This window comes from Bubalus bubalis, chromosome 4 (genome assembly GCF_019923935.1).
Source record: "Bubalus bubalis isolate 160015118507 breed Murrah chromosome 4, NDDB_SH_1, whole genome shotgun sequence".
Classification (NCBI taxonomy): domain Eukaryota; kingdom Metazoa; phylum Chordata; class Mammalia; order Artiodactyla; family Bovidae; genus Bubalus; species Bubalus bubalis.
The window spans coordinates 115,216,436-115,223,959 of NC_059160.1; the positions used below are offsets into that span (position 1 = coordinate 115,216,436).

The following is a 7,524-nucleotide window of genomic DNA, read 5'->3' on the forward strand; positions in this document are numbered from 1 at the left end:
CCTGCTCCCCTGCACTTCCCTGAGAAGTCAGGGAACTACCCTACCATATCCATCCTTCAGGGCAACAGGTGCAGTCTGGAGAAACTACGCCACAGAGCTCTGGATTCAGCGACAACATATACAGGATAAAGTATCTGTTGGTGCTAAGAGCAGTGGTGTTATATAAACATCTACATATTAAAATGCTGGACTAGGAGGCTGCTTCTGCTTTGTTAGACAGCCAGGTTTATACCTTCCACACCTAGGCACGTCCTCCAATCAGCTTCTCATTTTCACACATGAACGAATGCTGATAATAACTGGACATTTGAGAAAAGACGACTCAAGAAGCAGAGCCAAAAATAAATAGAAAAAAAGAAATGTGGACAAAAGCAATCAATGGAACAGAGAACCAAAAGAAAGTCATAGTTTATATCATCAAGGGTAGAAAAAAAAACGGGACAAAAATGGGATCTTATGAAAAAAGAAAAATCAAAGAGCAATTTTTCACCTTGGAAATTAAAAATATGATGAACATGGAGAGGTTTGCTCCAGCTTCTGCTGAAGAGTTGCTGGGAGAGCAGAGTCTGCAGGAGGAGCTGCTGCCAGAGGGAGGGTGGGCGTGGGCAGTGGCACCGAGCTCGACTGTGAGGCTGAGGCAGGGACACAGAGGTGGGGGGGAGTGGGTGCTTGCCGGGGGACTGCTGCCCTGGCGGGTCGCTGACCCAGGGAAGGGTCCGTATGCTCCTCGGTGCCCACCCCTCTCCAGACCACAGGCTCCCTCTCCCACCTGATGAAGGGTGTGGCAGCACAGGTCTTGGGAGTCTGGAAGAAGGTCAGCTCTCTGAGCTGCTGAAACTCTCCCTGGAGCAGGAACAGGAATTCCAAGCACAAAAAAATGACTGAGCCTGATGAAGGCTACTTCTGAGAACAATAACAAGATGTGTTGAAGACAGAGACATGTTGAGATTTAAGGGCTTTAAGCACCTTTTAAAATTTTCAATCTTGCACATAAACTTTTAACCTGGCTGTCAATATTTTGGACAGATTCTTGGCTTTTATGAAGGTAGACCCTAAAATTTGTCTTTCACTGGAGTCTGTTGTTTTTGCTGGCTGCCAGAATAGTTAAAAAAGAATGCAATGTTTCATCTACTCAAAAAGTAATATGGATTAGTCAATGTAAATGCATTGCTTCTGACAGAAAACAAAGGAGAAAATAATTTTGGAAAAAAAAATCAGGACTATGAAATGGAACATACTGCTTATTAAACTTTTTTTTTTGCTTACCCAAGACTATTATACTTCATATTTCAGAGAGGAAAGAAATATTGAGCCTTGATAAATTGGAAGCTTCGCTTAAAGCTTGCAATTTTCTGGTAGTCCTTTCAAAAGCAAAGCCATCTGTATTAGTTCTGTGACTTTTCAATCTGTAAGTAGAAACATCTTTCATTACTGCAACTTCTCTGGCTTGTTATAAAGTATTCAAAAATTAATGATACTGAGTCCTTTTACTGGAGGGAAATAGCTTCTAAAGACTAGCTGAATATTTTCTCTTGAATGTTACAAGGAACTGGTTTGGATTACTTCCAGGTACAGAGCCCAGACCATCCAAGACAGCAAATACAACATTCCCGAGTTGTCAACAATACCTGAGGATTGTTGTCTTGATGAAAGTGAAAGTGAAGCCTTGAAAGACATGCGTTTCAGAGAACCAGGTCTCAGCAGTTCTCTCCCCAGCTCAGTGATCAAAGACATGCTGTCTTTTTCAACTTGAAAGTGGCGCTGTCTCTGTGCTGTCCGTCTTAGAAATCTAATTGCACTGGGTCAGACTTTAAAGTATACATATAGCTTATGAGTAATAAATACGAAAGTAGGTAGTTTTTGGTCCAGTCCCTATCTAGACAGGAATACAAAGATGGAAACACCTGTTGTCAATAATTATTTGAATCAGATCTGGTTTATTTTCATATTTTGAGCTATCAAATGGGTTGTTGGTGGTGGTTTACTTGTTAAGTTGTGTTCAAATCTTTGCGACTCCATAGACTTTAGCCTGCCAGGCTACTCTGTCCATGGGGATTCTCCGGGCAAGAATACTGGAGTGGGTTGCCAATTTCTTCTCCAGGGGATCTTCCTGACCCAGGGATCAAACCCACATCTCTTACATCTCCTGCACTGGCAGGCAGGTTCTTTACCACTAGCGCTACCTGGGAAGCCCCCCATTAAATGGTTTAGGACCCTACTCCTCAAATGATTGAAATAATTTAAATGTTGGCACTTCCACTTTTTTTCTTTGATTTAAATAATTTTTAGTTATTTTTCCATATGGATAGTATATTTCATCAGTAAGGATATAGGGAGTCAAAGAGAGAATCTTTTTTCTGTTGGTGAAATATAAAGTAGAAGACTGAAATCTGCTCAGAACTAAAGAATAGAATTTGAGTGAAGATGAGTTTTGAGGGAAGTGCAAGTTCTGAAATATGTTTTGAGGGGAAAGGAGGAGGGAACAAGGACGAGTACAGAGGGTGATCCTGAGGTTCTAGTCAAGGCTGAAAATCATGAATTTAAAGTAGTGTCAAATCAAAGAATTAGGGGGTTTTTATCTGGTATTCTCAAATATAAAAATGTAGAAACAAAAAAGGCTAAGTGTCACTGCTCCAAGGTTTGGATTTTACAGGTTGCTGATGATGTTGAACTTTAGATGAACAAGCCTGAAGTTCAAGCTCAGTAAGGAAGAAGGGTAGCCCAGGATGGAACTGATAAAACCAAAATGGGGAATCCAGGTATTGGAGAGTTTGTGGAAATTGTTGTGCAGATTTTTGGGGAAGGATAGTATGAAAGAGGTGAAAAAAATTGTTTGCAAAGTATAGAATTCACAATTTCTGAGTGAACTATCAACACGTGTTCTTTGGAAAAAGGCTGTAGTGCAGAGGAGGAAAGGATAAGGTGAAAGACGTCTAGGGAATTTGATGTTAGGATGCCACATTTTGTCTACATGAACACTAAAATCTTATAGAATTATAGCAGAAGTATTGCAGAAAGACTGTGATCCAGATCCAAAAGGCTACATTCAATGAAATGAACTTAACAAGGATGATATATGATAAATAGCCTTAAATGAGGATAGATTTCTGTAGTCAGATGAAAGAGTAAAAGTCAGGAAGAAGAATTAGGGATTCAGGGAAATGTCATCTCCCTATCTGTTAATATCCACTTTCCTGTGAATATGGGAAAAAGAATAGCTTTCAACAGAAAGGCTTATAGGAATACTGAAAGTCATAATTAATCAAGGTCTGTCTTTCTGTAGTGTCTGGGTGGCACCAGTGGTAAAGAACCCACCTGCCAATGCTGGAGACATAAGGGAAGCGGGTTTGATCCCTGGGTCGGGAAGATTCCCTGGAGGAAGACATGGCAACCCACTCCAGTATTCTTGCCTGGGGAATCCCATGGACAGAGGAGCTGGGCGGGCTACAGTCTATGGGGTCAGAAAGAGTCAGATGCGACTGAAGCAGCTTAGCACGTCTTCCTGTAGCATCAATTTCCATGCCTGGTAAACAATGTCATACACCTCAGATTAACAGAAACTTGGATCCATTTTGAAGTAGGATGCCAAATTTATGTACATGTTAATGATAAAACAGCAAATGTCAAAGAAAATTTACACTTATGAAATGCTGCTTTGAGCTAGTCCTCTGGTTATTCAAAGATTCTCTTTTCACTGTCATCTATGTGGAAAAAACTTTTCAAATTATCTAGGAGGTAACGGGAGGGGAAGAGACCCTGAAAGAAAAGAAAAGAACACAAGGCATTCATTATCCACAGAAAGGAGTCTGGCATGGCCGTGAATCTTTCCAGAAAGATCAGGAAAAGAAATTTGAAAATAGTAATAGTACAGGAGCCCAGGAAAAGAAAAGAGGAGAAAGTGCGGGACGTTGTTGTTTTTCAGTGATTGAGAAAAATAAGAATGAAGATTGTTCACATGTGCTTGTTCTTGGATGTTTTCCATGTTAACATTTGCGCAGGTCATTTTTGTTCAGGCAGTACTGTACCCTGCCTGTCTTTAGGCATGTAGTCAGGACTATATGTGAGGAGGGTTCAATCAGTTTTAAGAGTGCTGAAAAATCCAGAGCTTTTTCATGGTGTTGGAATCAGTCCCTTAATCACAACCTTCCTGGTGTCACATATTTAACTGAAATGGTGACAAGATGACTTACTTAAGCCCAGCAACTCTTTTCCGTCAAGTCAGAGGCTGGCAGTGAAGCCCCCAAAACACGATCTTTCTTTTTTAAAACATTGGTTTTCACAGTGCTTTTCAACCTCTTTAGGACAGACAGTAGGACAGTACATGCAAACAGGTAACAACAAGTTTATCAGCAAATTTACCATTAAAGTTCCCAAATATCAGATCTTTCGGCCTTCTGCTCACAATGTCTTAAATCATGGTTCTTTTGTTGGTAGTATTTGCTTTTATCAGCAGGTGTAGCAACACTGGTATTTTTTTCCTCCATAAGGGTTACTTCATCCTCATGAAAGATCTCTAAAAATGCACGAGTAAAGACATACCTCAGAACTGTTGAAGCTCTTTCTCCCTGTTGCCAAAATGATTCTGTTATCTTAAAATTATGCAGCATTTCTCAACCAGAAAGCTTTGTGAAGAATACTTCCTTCCTCAAATGTTGAGGATATTGAATTATAGTCCCTGTTTTCCCTGTCAGTGAATATGATCATATTATCTTCAGATAAACTAATTTCATGATTTATTAATAATCATTTCTCAGAAATTTGACCTGGTATGGCTGTAAATGGTGAAATAAAAAGTCTTTTTATGAGAAATTTTAGAATTTCAAGAAGTGTATTTTTGCCCTAGCTTGAAAGAGCTGCAGTCATTTCCAGAAGGACTAAAGGCAAGCCAGTTGAAAAATATTGTGGGTTTGGAGAAATGGATAAAAGGAAATTTTTTTCTAAAAGGGCAGGCAGTGGCCTCAGGAAAGGAGACTTGCTAAGGGTATTGGGTACAGACAGGAAATAACAGAACTGCCAAATTGGGTTTTTGAGGATATCAGGATGAGACTTAACTTGAATTATTGAGTTTAAGTCAGCAAGAAAGGACAGAGTAACACCTGGGGCTGTTATCAGTGGTTTGCTAGCCTGAAGGAGCAATAATAAAATAATGCCAACTCTAGGATGAATTCTTTCATTTTTACTTTTAAGAGATACTATTCTCACTGAAGTGGAGAAGGCAATGGCACCCCACTCCAGGACTCTTGCCTGGAAAATCCCATGGACGAGGGGCCTGGTAGGCTGTAGTCCATGGGGTCGCTAAGAGTCGGACAGGACTGAGAGACTTCACTTTCACGCATTGGAGAAGGAAATGGCAACCCACTCCAGTGTTCTTGCCTGGAGAATCCCAGGCACGGGGGAGCCTGGTGGGCTGCCGTCTCTGGGCTCGTACAGAGTCGGACACGACTGAAGCGACTTAGCAGCAGCAGCAGCAGCATTCTCACTGAAGTACAATAAAGCATCAGGTGACATCTATTAAACAAAATTGATACTTTTTCAATCATTTAAATATCAACTGATTTACCGAGTTTCTAAAAAGACTTAAAATTGCCCTAGAAAATTTCTCAACTGTATTGAGAAGTGGGGACTTGTTGTGGATACTTAAATATGATGTGACTTAGATTTTGAAAAGGAAAGTGTGTGACTAAGGACTAGAATGAAGAAAGGCAATAGCTAACAATAAAATAATGGAGATCATATTATAAATATAAGGAAGATATTTAAATGATAGATTGTTTGGGCTTTTATCTAAATAGTAACAGAAAAATACTATACATCCTCAAATCGAAAACTAGCACTGATTTAGGAATCTTAATCAATGATGTCATGTTGGATGGGTGAGGATTATAACAGGGTGATGGTGGTGGCTATTGCAATTACCTAAATATTAAGTAAACCTCCCTTGTTGGGCAAGTTTTGTGATTACGGCAAAGTAAAGAAGAGATCAGTATGAGAGGCTGTGGTTGCAGCTGACTGCATTTAAGCCAGACTGTTTCCACCCCTGGTTTCAGATCTGCTCTGCACGCTGCTGATTAGGTCTACCAGAGTCTAGCCAGCCTAACTGAGGAGGCTTCTTGGATGAAAACTCAACCAGAGAGAAAAGGGAGTCAATGACTCAGTCTATAGATATCAGAACCCAAACCAGGCATTTGTCATCCCTGGGGCATAATGATGCTCAGTACACACCATTTCTGCTAGTTAGATTTGTCTCCTCCATACATCTCTATTTTAAAGTAAAAACTGTTTTTTTTTTTTTTTTAAGTCTCTAAGATGGGAACAAGTAACTCTGCTGTGTTATCCTTTAGCAGAACATAGTACAAAAAGTGGAAAGGAGTATTTCCCTCAATTCAAAGATTTGTTGTTTCTGGGACATCAGTGCCACTGCCGCGGCGTCAGTAGAAAGGGTGGGCAGGGCTGGGAAGTGACCTCCGAGGCTGCATTGCCACCGAGAAGACATGCTTGCATTTAATGAACAAGGCTGAGGAAGAAAAGAGAGAAACGTTAAAAAATATGACTTGGTTTAAGTATGTGTAAGGGAGCTGGTGGGACTCCCAGAAATGCTTGGAAGCAAAAGAATTTTACATAGAATTTTTCCTGAATTATGAAATAAGGGGAGGAAAGCAAAGAAGGGGGGGGGGTGAAGTGATATTTGAATTGACTTGGATTAGATATTGTGATGGATAGAATAATGATTTGGACACAAAGAGATGTCCAATCCGAATTCCCAGAATCTGTTAATGTTACCTGCTGACAGGGAAATTAAGGTTGAGATTGCAATTAAGATTGCTAATCAGCTAATAGAGAAAATTATTCTGGATTATCCAGGTGGGCTTAGTGTAATCTAAAGGGTCATCAAGGAAGAAGGAGACAGAAAAAAAAAGAACCAGAGAACATAAAACAGATTCAATTAGTCATTGCCAGCTTTGAAGTTAGAAGGAGACCTTGAGCTAGCCTGCAGAAGATGGAAAAGGTTAAAAACTAAATTCTTCCCTTGAACCTGAAAGTAAAAGAGGAGAGTGAAAAAGTTGGCTTAAAGCTTAACATTCAGAAAACTAAGATCATGGCATCTGGTCCCATCACTTCATGGCAAATAGATGGGGAAACAGTGGAAACAGTGGCAGACTTTATTTTTTGTGGGTCCAAAATCACTGTAGATGGTGGTTGCAGCCATGAAATTAAAAGACGCTTACTCCTTGGAAGAATAGTTATGACCAACCTAGATAGCATATTAAAAAGCAGACACATCACTTTGCCAACAAAGGTCAGTCTAGTCAAGGCTGTGGTTTTTCCAGTAGTCATGTATGGATGTGAGAGTTGGACTATAAAGAAAGCTGAGCGCCGAAGAATTGATGCTTTTGCTTGGACTGCAAGGAGATCCAACCAGTACACCCTAAAGGAAATCAGTCCTGAATATTCATTGGAAGGACTGATGCTGAAGCTGAAACTCCAATACTTTGGCCACCTGATGCAGAGAACTGACTCATTGGA

At 40.2% G+C, this 7,524-nt stretch overlaps 1 pseudogene; it reads left to right on the forward strand.

Annotated features, from left to right (window-relative positions):
- The first annotated feature begins 720 nt into the window (after positions 1-720).
- Positions 721-1,753, forward strand: LOC112584415 (annotated as a pseudogene).
- The last annotated feature ends 5,771 nt before the right edge of the window (positions 1,754-7,524 follow it).